Raw genomic sequence first — 1,581 nt, 5'->3', positions numbered from 1 at the left:
CTTGGCTTCCTCCATCATTGGGGCAACCAAGCCTCCTGGAGCAAGCAGGCCACCATATTGGTTGGGTTAATTTGCATATAGTGGCTTTGATTGGCTGGTGGGTGTGGCTTAAGGCATAGCAAAGGTATAGTCAATTTGCATGTTTGTCTTTTATTAGTGTAGATTTGTAATGCCTAAGGGAGTAAGTTCAAACTCTTTGCCCTATGTTAAATGTACATAGGTAATTTATTCATATTGGAGTTTAATATAAATAAATTATCTATGTACATTAAAAAATAACTGACACTTATCAGAATTATTTTAACTCTAAATTGCAGAACTGCTCCATTTTATATGTAATATTTAATTTTTCATGGAATTTGTAATACTTAATGTTACTTCATATAAAATTGACTTTTTAAAAATAAGTTTGTAATATGTCCTTATCTTCCTGTTAGAATTATCAGAACACTGGTCCCTATCCCAACTGTTCATCAGAGTCTCAAGGCAAAGTTTCTCTAACTCTATTATGTTATGAATCAAATAGGGACCTTATTAAAATTCAGATTCTGATTGAATAGGTCTGGGTGGGACTTCACACTCTAACTTTCTAACAATTGCCCCAATGGCGTTTGTGTGCCTGCTTCAAAGATTACATTTTGGAAGGTCACTTTTAAACAATGTGCAGCACAGATTTAATGCAGAGCATGGTATAGTCACAATCATATGCAACTTTAATCAAGGGTATTGATGCAATATGTCTTTCAATAGTCTTGCCAATTCTATGAAGTGGGTACATATTATAATAACTGTTTGTCCATGAGAAAATTGAAGTTTAAAAAAGATTAGAAGCACTTCAAGGTCATGAAACTGGTAGTTGTCCCAACCAGGATACAATCACCAGGGTTCCCATCCTAAAAGCCCACCTCTAACCACACCAACACAGAACTTTTCTTTTAGAAACATTTAGAGGAATAAATGCACTTTAGGAAAGCTACACCTAGCTATACTGCTCAAACCAGTCTGCCTTTGGTTTGATGGCTTTATTTTATTTATTCTTGTTTTAATTCAGTGAAATTTCTAGAAAACAAAAAATGTAACTGGATGTGGCTTACCTCTGTCATCTGTCCTGTGATTATTACTTTCCTTCATATGGATATGGATATGGATATGGATATGCTGGTGGATACTGTGGATATGGGTAATACCCTCCCTGAAAAGATAAAATTGCAGAGAATTGAGACAATGACTCTAAATATTTCAGAATAATTTGCATTAGAAACTTAATTTGTTAAAGTTGTTAGGAACACATAGATCACCTAGATGTTTGATTTTTCAAAATTTTAGTTAGGTTTACACTTTTTTTATAAGAAAAATGTTTAAGAGAAAAATAGAAAAACATTTACAGTTATACTGTTTGTTGACAATTTTATCCTATCTAATAAAAGAGAAACATGGTAATTGGCGTACGACCTCTACCCTTCCCATTGGCTAATCAGGGCGATATGCAAATTAACTGCCAGCCAAGATGGCGACCGGCAGCCAGGCAGCTTGAAACTAACATGAGGCTTGCTTGCTTCAGTGACGGAGGACTCCAACGTT

At 34.9% G+C, this 1,581-nt stretch overlaps 1 long non-coding RNA gene across 1 annotated transcript in view; it reads right to left on the bottom strand.

The window, feature by feature from the left end:
• Positions 1-1,208, bottom strand: part of LOC107184552 — a 3,754-nt gene extending 2,546 nt beyond the window's left edge. Inside the window, exon 1 of the long non-coding RNA XR_001515409.1 lies at positions 1,095-1,208. This is a non-coding gene — a long non-coding RNA (uncharacterized LOC107184552). The remainder of the gene's footprint in view (positions 1-1,094) is intronic.
• Between the last annotated feature and the right edge of the window lie 373 nt (positions 1,209-1,581).

Source organism: Myotis davidii, unplaced genomic scaffold, assembly GCF_000327345.1.
Source record: "Myotis davidii unplaced genomic scaffold, ASM32734v1 scaffold106, whole genome shotgun sequence".
NCBI classification, from domain to species: Eukaryota; Metazoa; Chordata; class Mammalia; order Chiroptera; family Vespertilionidae; genus Myotis; species Myotis davidii.
Note: the sequence above shows the minus strand (reverse complement) of the source record. Positions and strands in the feature narration are given on the sequence as shown.